Source organism: Cyprinodon variegatus, unplaced genomic scaffold (genome assembly GCF_000732505.1).
Source record: "Cyprinodon variegatus isolate N-32 unplaced genomic scaffold, C_variegatus-1.0 Scaffold204, whole genome shotgun sequence".
Lineage (NCBI taxonomy): Eukaryota > Metazoa > Chordata > Actinopteri > Cyprinodontiformes > Cyprinodontidae > Cyprinodon > Cyprinodon variegatus.
The window spans coordinates 741703-754434 of record NW_015150657.1 but is presented as its reverse complement, the minus strand read 5'-3'; positions in this window follow the sequence as shown (position 1 = coordinate 754434).

The following is a 12732-nucleotide window of genomic DNA, read 5'->3' as shown; positions in this document are numbered from 1 at the left end:
AAGGCATTGTCCTATATGTTAGACCCACCACAACATGACTTAAGAAAAATGAAAACAAAAATTATTCTGAAAAGTTTTATTTACCATATTTTAGGCCTGGCACAATATGATGAAATTGACTGTTTTGTTCAGTTAATTTAAATGAAAAAAGAAAACATTTTTGGAGATGCACCTACTAAGAAGAACAACAGGCTATGAAGTAAAACAACTTGCAAGGCTTTTTTTTTTCAATAACATCCAAAATATTCAATATAAAACAGACAATTGTATTTGCTTGCTTCTTTACATTGTTTTCATCTCTTCACCTTTAGCGCAGCTTTAGATTCAACAACCTTATGCAATTATCATTTTTTTTAAACTGCAAGAATATTAAAATAAGCTCAAGATTGGACTTAGATGCATGGCCCGATAGTCTAATTTCATTCCCTATATTTTGTCAAGAGCAGCTTTCGTTCTTCACTTCTAAAGTAAAAACATCTCCTATTTTTTTTTTTTTAGTTACTACGTTGTAAATTGTGTCTTTTATATTGTTTACTGCTGTAACAATATGAAACTTGATGTCACTGGTTTTAAATGTAGGTATTTAATCTGGTTTCCTAATAATCTCATCACAGTGCTTTGCGGATTAAACTTTTAAGGAATTGAATGATTCTTTATTAAAAAGAAAAAAATATTGGATATTTTGTTGTTAAATAAGCCCTTGGATAAAGAGTACAGCACAGAGTCCTAACTGACTTAAAACTTAGATTTGCTCCAAAAAGATCTAAGATTAAAGCATGGATTTGAAGCAAATGGGTGGACCAGGTCTTCAGAAAATACCTTGTGAGCATTTTAGTAAAGAAGATACTGCCGCCACCTCTCGATCTGGTTGTAAAATGGGGATTTAAGCCATAGGGGAACAAAAATTGAATCTAAATACACAGCCGCAATGTTTTTTAATGTACCTAACTAAATGAGATCAAGTGTCTTTTTGTATGACTCGGTCTCAGTTAAATGTATATTTTGTATAGCCCAGGTAATACATGCATTTTTCAGCATTCAGCATTATCACCATCACAGAGAAACATTTTACTAATGCTGAAGCTCAAGTGTTGCCTCGTTGGCTTTCAGCTGCGGTTTTATGAGGCCTGTCAGCCTCTAATGGGGCTGCTCTTTATCTTTTCTTCTTCAGCCTGATCTTGCAAACAAGAAAGTACACACTAATGCATGTTAGTTTCCTTCACTCAATCTTGTCTTGTGTGTTTGCTATTTTCCCTTACATTCACTTAGGAGCTTTAGCAGCATAGGTCAAGAAAGGGACAGTGTCAGAATGGGGATACAGTAAGTGAACATAGGATGATTTCCACGAGAAGGCACTTCCAAGGACTGTACCAAATGTTCCATATGACCATTAATAAACCTCTAGTATCACGCATTAAAAGAACGTAAAGGCAAACTACAACATGTTACTGTAGGAAATCATATTTGGATGTGAAAATCTGGTCCTGTCATTGTTCCCAGCATTGTGCTAGGAACAGTAGCCTGTGGTCATGCACTTATATATCTGTCAAGGAAATATCCTTTGATGTAGGCGTAACAGAAAACAATGCAGCTTATTTAATTAAACATTCTTTAGCAGCTTAATGAATACAAAACTTCTGTTTAGGTTTATTCTGATGTCTTATAATTGTTTTTTTTTTTATGTAATAACCTCTATAAGTTATAAGGCATTATTAGTTTCAAACAGCTCTTTTTTAAGTTTGATTATACATCCACTTAAAGGCAACCATATTTTCTTTTTATATGTTGCCTCTTCAAATAGGAGATAATTCAAATGTTTTGGTATAGGAAATTGTTTACACCTTGCAGCTATCATCATAATATATATATAGATATATAGATATATATATAGATATATATATATCTATATATGTGTGTGTGTGTGTGTGTTTGTGTGTATATGTATTATTTTTAAAATACATTCTTTTAAATGTATTGCAGCATGCATTTTCCTTTTTGTCTTTCTATCTGTCTGTCTGTCTTTCTGTCTGTCACTGGCTGGCTGGCTGGCTGGCTATCTGTCTATATTAGCAGCCATGTAAAGAAAAAGTCTTCTTTCACCCTCTGTGTAACTGGGGACTTTACTTGAAAATTCAGATCAATTCTAATGTTACATGTTGTGTGTGTGTGTTTTTTTTCTTCCAAGTTTAAAAACAAGCGTTGTAAATGTTCTATTTTTCTGCCGAAATGTTGATACAAATAGTTTTGTGAACGTATGGTTTTGAAGTTTTGCAAATGTTTACAAAATTGTACAAGGAGTGGCTCTGGGTGTACAAAACTGATCTTGGCACTGAATATTGAAATTATTCAGGAACTTGTGCCGAATGATGAGTTTTGATATTAATAAAGACTCTTAGTGTAACGGCTCTCAGGAATTTAAATAGGCCTTGTATTTTTTATGTAGTTTATTTATCAAGAAAGATGCACTGAGATTTCTCTGATGCCTCTTTAACATTGAAAGTGGTGAAGGAAGTTGTTCATACCTGTATTTTCTCTGTTCTTTTTTTTTTGTTTTGTTAATATCATTGTCTTTATTTTTATTCTACAACATTGACCATATGAAGACACACAGCTGTGAAAATGACAGTGTACATTTTAAGACATGATTTCTCTCATATAAATAAATGGTTTTACTGCTTTACTTGCACTGTGAGTTTTAAAACAAGATGTAAGTCATTTTTGTTTCATTCTAAAGCTCATAACATTCATTTGAAGTCCATGTTTTTATGCATATTGGAAACAAGTTTTAAAAAATATATATATATATTATTTCCACCAGCGTTTAGGATTCTGAAAGTATTTTTTTATGTTTGGACATAATTTTAAATTCCAAGATCAGGCAATCTACATCGAGTTGAATTTGAAAGTCTTCTAACTTCCATCAATGAACAGTTCTTTTTTATGTTATATTATCTAATAGTTGATGTTTTATACATCAAATACACTTGGGAAACTAAGATCTCAGCTTAATGTATTACATGAACTATTTTTTACAAACTGGATGACTGTTGCTGACATTAAAATAGAATAATACAATTTATATGATAGAAAGAACCTGAGATCTAGATAGATAGATAGATAGATAGATAGATAGATAGATAGATAGATAGATAGATAGATAGATAGATAGATAGATAGATAGATTCTAATTATTGATGTAATACGGCTCAGTTTAATCATAAGTACTACTTCAAATGGAAAAGGTTGATTTACACTCCTTACATCAACAGTTTTGAATGATACAGATGATTTTTTTTTTTTTTTGATAAAGGTAATATTTTATGTCACCTAACTGGTTTAAAATCTGTTGAACCCACAACTGCCCGAGATTTGCCTACAAATGTTCTTTTGGTTAGATAGCAACACTTGAATGTTATTTTCGTTAGCTGCTCATCATTGATGTTGCTTGTTTTGCTGTGCTTTACAAATTTATTTTACAAAGCATCAAAACATGTAGCCTATAGCCTGACAATTTGAAGTAAAGCCATGATTTAAAGCCCTCATTTAACCATAAAGAAAAACCTTTTTAAATGAGCAGTGCTCATAGAGCGAACCATTATCTTTTTGGTTTAATCTGGTTTAATTGTGTTTTGTTCTTTTGTATGACAAATAGCAGCAGCTTTAACCTGCAGCTATTTGGAATCCACAGTAAATGATAAATCTAAATTAAACTTGCTGTATGTACAGTGCCTAAACACACACAGAGTACAACAAACTGCAGACATTATCTTCCCTGCATAGACTCGTGTGAAGGAAAACAGCTCTAACTTTGTAAAAGTGCTTAAAGTATCTAGCTTAAAGATTGTATCAATAAGTAATGACAAAACTAACAGTACCCCATGAAACTTAACACATTTCTTTGTTTTTAATGGCAAAGTTATTCTTCTTTAAATTTAAATATATTTGTGTTTACAAGTATGCTGATTGTGTCTTTAATTCACGACCAAATTAAATTGAATTGTCAAATCGGTGTTACTAAATAAAAATATAGAACATATTGTGGTGGTTGCCTACAGAAAAATGATTTGTGGCCAAAAAATATGAACAGAAATAAACCTAAAAGAAGTATAAATATTAGAATTACAGTGAAGATGTAAAGGTGAAATAATAAAGTAAATTGTTTATTTATATAGTTTATTATATCTATGCATCTAGAAGCATTGCATTTTCTTCCAAATATTTATAATATATAATATATTTTTCCTTAAAAAGCAGCTTAATTACTGTATAAAAGGGTACATGTCAGAGAAATTAATGGTTTCTTAGATACAGCATGGTTCAAGCATACAAAATGTAATCTTCGATTTGAAAATAATTTAGTTAAGTCCACCAAGTACGTCAGCCCCATACTGTAAAGCATCTTAGGATTATCTCAGTTTAAAATGTAATGACTGGTGTTTGTTCTTCTGTCTTTGTCTATGAACAGGTGGGCGCCAGAGCCTGCTGATGTTTCTAAATGTCAGAGCTGTCTCCTTTACCCACTTGCTTCTTTAATCTATGTCGTGCACAGTCACACACACACGCACTTGCACATATTCACCCAGAGAGCAACACACAAAATCAAAGCTCCCTGAAGGCGGTAGCAAAACCGAGAGGTGTAAAAGCTTGAGCAGACCCTAAACTGTATCGTTTCATCTTCAGATTCCACTATTTACCTGCCTGTCAGTTGATTGTTTACTCCCATCTCAATCTTATCTCTGTTTGAGTCACACTTTCGACAAAGGAGTGATGCACCTGCTATTGCTTTGTGGTCTTTTTATTGTAAAAAATATTTTTCATTTAACATCAGTTTTTTCAAGGAAGTACATGTGATCTTACCATAGTTGGATTAAAACTATTACTAAAAAAATACATTAACTGAAATGCACCCAAAACTGTGTTCAAGAGGCCCTCCATGATTTGCAAATGAATGAAGTAAGAAGAAATACTTTAATACTGTTTTACTTGCAATCATTTTTAATAATTCCTGTTATCCTATGGAAATGAAAATACAAAAGAAAAAGTATTTCAAGTATTTGATCCTAATGATATACTCTGAAAAGATATATCGTGTATGCATAAAAAAAAAATCCCCAGAAAAACTTGAGGTTGAGAAGATTATTAATGATAAATAATTACATGATGGTAATGGAAACTTAAGGCCCTTTTAAAAAACAGCAGCGCATCAGCAGCAGTAGATTGGTGGTTAGAGATGACTTCCTCTGTTGGCTTCCTCTGGTCATGTCTTTTTACAACTCCTGTTAGACAACAAAAGCCATGGAGGCAGCAGAAGCCACTGGAAACAAACATCCAGGCTGGTTGTTAAACCTCCTGGTTGACCAGCATTCATGAAGATACAAACAAAAAAAAAAGCCTCTGTAGTGACATTTTTGCAAAAAGAAAAAACAAGACAAAAACAAACAGAATAAAAGTTGGGTTTACCTTAAGCACTACATACTTTACTTTGGATTTTGATCCAAGAGAGCAAGGATCAGCTTTTACTCTTTTTTTTTTCCAGCATGCAGTGTGAATCCTCAGCAGGGTTGCACAAATGCCTGGTGATTAGTCCCATTCCTGTTTTTCCTGCCAAGTAGTTGTTTGGACAGGCCCAAAACCCGCACACACACACACATCACTGAACACATGTAGCGCACACGCATAACAACCCACACTCCTAGTTAGTTTCTGTTACACACCCATATTTTAAGAAGTTAATAAGGCTAGTTGAAGCATGGTAGAAAACGATATCCTGTGCAGTAGCTTTTTAAGGTGTTGCATCAGTTGTAATGTGAGTATCTGGGAAAAGATGCACGATGACTGATCTGAGATCATTGCTACAAACTTGAAAATTCAGACATCAGCTATAGCAGATGCATTGAGCTTATTCATGGATGCCTTAAATTATGATTTACTTATGCAAATAAGTAAAACTACTATAAAATCATTATAAAGCAATATATGGCTGCAGAAGAGAAAACCTTAGACTCCAAGTTAGGATTTCTGAGGCCAACTTTTTGACGCTATGTGCAGGCAGCACATAACTGAGACTTGGTGTCTCAGTGCAAAGGTTTATGGGTAATGGTGGGCTGGTTTGTGGTCAGAGACCGAGGTCTATATGTTATGTGGGGAGGAAGGGAACTTCCACTTTTTACCCGCGTTGTGCAGTCAAGTCTGGTGACGAGGGTTGTGAGGTGCAAAATATTTGACAACTTGAAAGATGCTTTTCAGAAGACTAAATAAAGTTTAAAAAAATGACATTTTACAGCCACACTTCACTTTGCAAAAGGTAATAAAACAGTGTAAAGGATAAAATGATGGAGCTCATGCAGGAAAGAAGAGATTAAGTTAGCAGAAAAAAAACACAGCAGTGTCTGCATTACTTGCTTCTTGGGAAGTCAGACTGAGAAAGTGGGAAAGACATAATGAGAAACATCAGCAGAGAAACTGAGACAAAGAGGGATGAATCTGCATCTGACACAGGAAGATAGAAAATGTGACACAAAGAGAGAGAGCAGGGGTTTGTGTAGCAGTGCACACCTGCGGATCAGCCCCAACAGTAAGAAAACACACATTGGGAAAGAACAAGATAAGGTTTGAGGGCTGTCATGCAGCAGGCAGCCACAGGTTCACTGCAGGAGACTGGGATGTAGGGACACTTGGTGGTTTGACATGAATGGATACGCAGCTGCCAAGAGCTGAACTGAAAAAAAACAGGAAATAAATGTGAAGAAATGTTTTCTTACATAAGAAAAAAAAGAGGGAAGTTCATCAGTTCATTGCCAGTATCCTGTCTAATTTGAATTTCAGACAACAAACAGAAAAACACATGTAACCACTGAAAGGTCCAAGAATAAATGAGCCCAGACAACATTTTAAAATCATTTTCAGTTTGACTGTGGTGAAGCAGCTCTTCCACGACAGAGTGCAGCAGGTTTTTTGTGGCTGGGACCTAAAACAGGTCAGCAGAAAAAGTCAGGTTCAAACTTATAAGAAACAAGAGGAAATTTAAAGGGCAGCTGCGTATACTGTAAACCAATAAGTGCCAAAAACAAAGGCACGTCAGTTTCGAGGTTGCTCCATTTATGTTGCTCGGGAGACTCATCATGTTCTCTGTATGTCTCTGCTCCTTGTCATCAATCAGGTCCACGCACTGACTGAACTGAGCTGGGTCCTTGTAGTGAGTAACTCTTTGACAACATGTTTTTTACTGAGTGGTAACACTCAGAATGAAATACAGTGTTGAATAATGACTTTCATGTTCTAGTTAGGTAGTTCTAACTTGTAAGGTATCAACACAGAGGATCACACACAGGGTTGTGTGATGACATGATACTGAGGAATTGTAAGAAGCTGCCAGAAAACTGGAGATGTTTGGCATTACTGTACTTCTCTGAAGAGAATAGGGACAAATCTGATTACTCAGATTGAAATAGGCCTTTTTGATCTTACTATCATGAGATGCGATGAGATTAGAAAACTTTGTAGTTTAGTTTTTACATATAGATGGTACCTTGCAGTTGTATGTATACCTCTTAAACCTATTTGTGTCAGTATTTTTGTCATGTTATAAGGAAACACTAACTCAACAGTCCCTATGATACACCAAAAAAGTAAAAAAATACATGTAACTGTGAAATATAATGGACATTATGCAGCATTTTCCTTATTTTTTATTTTTACAAATAAAAAATTTAAAGTGTTGCATAAAAGACTATCTAGCCCTCATTTCTCTGATAACACTGGGTCTAATTCAGAGCAATATTTTTTTCTTTTCTTTCTTGTTGATAAACCTGTGTGAGTCCACCTGTGTGTGATTTAATCTAAGTTTAAATGCAGCAGTTCTTTAAAATCTCTAAGATGTGTGCGGGAGAAGATAAATGACTTAAATACATGGAGACCAAAGTACACAATGAACAGGGTAAGGACTAAGCTTTGGAAAACTTTATCGGAAGGGTTAGATCATAAAACAATGTCCCAAACAGAGCAGTATTGGAGAAGCAAACAGGGGGCCGAAAACTAAAGAGAAGCTGCAGAGATCCAAAGCTTAGGTGGGAGAATCAGTCTGTAACAGCATTGTTATTTGTCTAGCCAATTAACTTTTCTTTATTTAAGCCTTGGCGAGAAGAATCCATTGTTGAAGGAATGCTATCAAACTTCCTACTTGAGTTTAACTGAAAGTCATGTAGGGGGGAAAAGCACACATGTAAAAGGAGCTGCTACTTACGAAAATTATGTTTTAGCTTTGTTCTTAGAATATAATCTAAAACAATAGAGTTGAGACATCCTTGTTTTTAGGAGATAGTTGTCTCTGTTAGAAGTGTCTGATTTAATAATAATAATAACATAATGTGGTCGGAAAAGAAAATGTTAAAGATGTAGGGCAGAGAAGCTCTCTCTAACAATTTAACGCTTTAGAAATACAGCCAATTATAAAATTAAATAGTTTAGATAAATTTAAATTTAATTTAAAGGAAATATAAAGGTTCAAATAAAGCTGAGATTGACACAATTTAATAATTACTGCTATCAAGTCTGAAACAAGTAATACTAAATTCTGCATTTGGATATGCAAATCATGTAGAGATACTGTATATTCAAGCAGCTGTAATAACATCCACATATGGTTACAAAGATCAGGATTCAATTAGGCTAAAATAATAGGTATTTAACTTTGTTCACACACTAAATGGTTGAAATATTTTGCGTTGATTTATCTTATAAAACCTTGATAAAATACAAAGGTTTTGGTTTTAAATCAGATAAAAAGGTTTTCAAAGTTCCTCAAACAAACATTTTCATTATACTCAATTCTATTGTACGTAAAACAAATGATATTTAAAGTAATTATGTAATAGGGATACTTTTACTACTTTTGCTAATTGGTTTTTTATTTAAAGCATTTTTTTTTGCAGCCCATTGAAATTTTAAAAACAACAACAAAAAGATTATATACGGTTGCTGTAAGTACTTATGGCACGCTTCTCACCTTTAGGCTTTTTTTTTTTCCTTCTCTATTTTTTAAATGTCAGAGCATTTGTTGTGGTTGCACACTCTCAGGTCAAGAGGAGAGTAAGGGAGATGGAAAGAGTGACACTATCAAAAGCTGTGTTGAGGCGTGTTGTATATGTAATTGCAATAGCAATTTTAATATAAAATTAAAGGACTGTGGAGTTCACCACCTGCAAAACTAGCACAGAGGAATTAACTTGAAAGATTCATTACTAAGCCTAGAGTGCTTTTTTTTTTGTATTGTTTTACTTTCTCCTTACTTGTGTCTTAATTTTAAAAAACAGTTCAGAAGTTTTCTTATCCTACCATCTAGTGGTGACTTATTGGTATTGACAAAGGAAAAGTCAAGACAGAAGTTTGCAGAAGTTTGCATGATTAGATTCCAGATAAACAGCTTCTTTAAGTTAATGCCTGTATTTGTACATTGTCATGTGTCATCTTAAGAATTTTGTTTTGAATCTGGCTACACTAATTTCAATCCAATCCAGTTCAACTTTATTTATAAAGAAAAAAAAATTCCCAGGGGCTAAATTACTGGACATTGAACAGAAGTGAACTGACACAATGACTCAGAGAACTTAAATCAAATAAAAACATTACAAGTATGAAAGACATAGAGTATAACTAAATTAAAATAAAAACAAAAAATGTCTATAATAAATAAAAAAAATATATCACAGGCAACAACAGCCATCTCATGTACTGTTAAAAGGCAAAGCAAAGAGATTTTTTTAATAAATAATTTAGAATCAGACAGAGAGGTAATAGGCAATGGAAGGTCATTTCTGAGCTGCCACAGAAAAGGCATAATTCCCCCGTAGCTTCCTTCAAGTTGTGTGCTGCATTGTTCCTTAAATGTGACTTGTTAAACATGTTCCACCAAATAAATGTTCGTTTTTATATAAACTTAGGAATTGCTCTTTATGATAGGTAATAAATCATAATTAGTTCTAAAATGTTAAATTTTATAAATTTTATTTTTCACCCATGGAGATTGCAATGCAAGTTGGGTTGAAGACAATGTGAGGGCTAGCGGAGTTCACTATAAAGTCCACTATATAGTCCCCTCAATCTATACAGTGATTGAGGGGTTAGGGCTGACACAGCCTACTGTAGGTCTTACTAGACTGGACCTTACAGAGTTGCTAACAACATCTGGATTAGCATCTCCCAGCAACAACCACACAAACACCAGCTTTTTCAGCCAATGCTTCTTCTGTAGCGAGAACTACAGAGAAGATCATCAGGGTTCCTCTTCCCTCCATTAAATTCTTTTCATCCCAGCGCTGCATGTCCCGAGCCCATAATATCATCAATGACCCCTCATACCCCCACCATGGACTGTTCTACCTGCTACCCTCTAGGAAGAGGCTTCTCAGCATTTAATGCAGGTCCAGCAGATTCCGAAAACAGCTTCTTCCACACCGCCATCAGACAGCTGAATGTTGAAAAAACTCTAAATCATGTCAGAGATTCTGCATCACTCTAACCATATAAATGCGTTTTTTACACCATGTTTTTTCTCCCAAAATGTTTACATTTGATCACTGCTGCACTTTAAGAAAGTGGAAATGTCATGAAAGCTGTACAAAACAAAATTCGTTTTGTATATACTCTGTGTATACAAAATGACAATAATTGTTGTCTAAGTCTACGTCAATACCCTTAACTCTATATTATCTCTTGCGAGTCCTACATTTTCTTCAATTTCAACGTGCTGCATGTTTACCCCAAAAGGTTTCCATTACTCACTGCTGTTTTGGCTGGGCGGCGCTGGCACAACAGGATACATAATTCACCTAGAATGCATCACAAAAATCATGGTGACGTCTGTGTGACAATATTGTATTGAAATGTAATGTAATCTCACTGTGTTTTATTTACATAAAAAATAAATATCTCCCAAATAAAGTCTAATGCTACAAATAATTGTGGACCCCTTTAGAATGTGCTTGCTCTTTATTAAGTAAATTTACTCACAGTAGGTAAGGTAAAAATATTTAATTTAAGCAAGGGTAGCAATACTAAGTAATAGTAAGTAAGTAAAAGTAAAAAAGAACAAGTACTTTCAGGAGTAGCAGTAAAGTTTTAGTTTTACAATTTAATTCAACTCATTACTGTTGTCAGAAAATTTACCTTCACCTTCAAGGCCACATAATTCTCTGCGGGATGGTGTTTGTAGACCAGACATTGCTTCTTGCCATAACAAGCCAGATTCTTTCTCAAGGTTTATTCATAACATGTTACTGTTAACCAAAGTGTCTGTAATTTGTTTTGACTCTGACTACTTTTCCGTTGTTGTAAGTAAGGGGGAACGAACGCTGCTCATGCAGAACAGGGCAGAATGCTGTGCCATAAGGGCAGGATGATGAAATGTTCTCTCTTTGCAAAGGTACGAATAAATCTGCCGACTGAGTGAAATCCATCGATCTCCGTTTATTTAACTAGGATGAATAGTTGAATACTTTTTTCCCACAACAATTCATACAGGTGTTTTCCATGTTTTACAAAACACTGGGGAAATTATTTTTGAGTAACTTTATAAATCATCAAAACTATGCTGATTAAAGCATTTCTAAGTGCCATCCTGTAGATGGCGGCATTGTAACAAAAACTTAAAACAGGTGGTGATAATTGCTCACATCTACATCAGCTTAATGATGCAGCAGGAACCTCCATTGAATGTAGCATTCATAAATAAGGATTTTCTCCTTGCTTAAGACTCAGATTTAACATGACAAAGATGGCCTCAGATAAACTTTTGACCACACTTTAATATTCAGGATAAGCCACTCAATTTGCACCTTATACTAAGGCACATGGAAACGATTATTCATCGCTTGCTTTTACCATAGTTAGTGCATGTGGTGCTGCATGTAGATAATAAAATCTATGGCTACATGGAATCAGTAACACCCAAGGACATTGGAAGAGAACAAAACAGACAGTAAAATGGTACATACATGGTTTATGATTGCTGCATTAGAGGATATCACTGTATTACAATTATTTACCACTCTAGGACTGAAGAGTCTTTGAATCATCTAAGGTTCTGCCACTGCAGTGCAGTGTAAGAAAAGTAAAAGAGGGAACATTCTGCACCACCCTTGCTATTCTGGTGGTTTGGGGATTTTGAGTAATTCCATCACCACTCAGAGCTGAATTAGCCCGCTTCACTCAGTGGACAGAGTGCATTCGTCAGCAAACTCTGCAGTGAGATGCGACTCAATGGCAGTCAACATTTTCCCTAATGGGAAACAATTACACACTCAGTGGATTCTTCAGTGACTTCTGATGAGACTCATTCATGGAGGAAATGGCCACGTAATCATGTGTGTGTAATGCGTTAACGCTGCTGATTGCTCACTGACTCAGGCTCATGCCGGCCTAGTAGGGGCTTCAGTTACCTCTTTAGCGACTATATGAGTCTGGTGACAGGCAAAATGTTGAGTCTAGAGGTTTTGAGTATAGAAAATACATAATCAGAGGAATATCATTCAAGTTTCAGTTCTTGCTTTATCACTTAAATGGCTGCACTCAAGTACCCCATCCAGAGACATAATCTTTAATGTAAGCTATTTCTTAGATGTACGATGGAAATGACGTCCTAAAAGAAACAGGCAATTTTTTGTGTTTATGTTTGTTTTAGGTTAGTTATATAATGTTTTGGCTTTTCTTTTCTTTTTTTCTTTACTTTAGTTTTGT